This window comes from Rhinopithecus bieti, unplaced genomic scaffold (genome assembly GCF_001698545.2).
Source record: "Rhinopithecus bieti isolate Rb0 unplaced genomic scaffold, ASM169854v2 scaffold_43749, whole genome shotgun sequence".
Classification (NCBI taxonomy): domain Eukaryota; kingdom Metazoa; phylum Chordata; class Mammalia; order Primates; family Cercopithecidae; genus Rhinopithecus; species Rhinopithecus bieti.
Genome location: NW_016818380.1, coordinates 2470759 through 2471225, shown reverse-complemented (window position 1 = coordinate 2471225; position 467 = coordinate 2470759).

Sequence of the window (467 nt, the reverse complement as noted above, 5' to 3'; positions counted from 1 at the left end):
CTCCCCTCCCCTCCACTGTCCTGCCCTCCCCCTCCTCTCTCTTCTTGGCCTCCCCATTCCCTGAGACAGAACAATATTGAAACTGGGCCAATTAATAACCCCATAGTAGCCTCTAAGTGTTGAAGTGAAAGGAAGATCTCACCTCTCTCACTTTAATCAAAAGCTAGAAATGACTAAGCTTGGTGAGGAGGGCATGTTGGAAGCCAAGTTAGGCCAAAAGCTAGGCCCGTTTGCACCAAACAGCCAAGTTGTGAATGCAAAAGAAAAGTTTCTGAAGGAAACTAAAAATGCTACTCTAGTGAGTACCAGAATGATGAAAGTGAAGCAGCCTTATTGCTGATATGGAGAAGGTTTGAGTGTTCTAGGGAGACTATTAAACCAGCCGTAACATTCCCTTCAGCCAAAGTCTAATCCAGAGCAAGGCCCTAACTCTCTTCAATTCTATGAAGGCTGAGAGACGTGAGGAA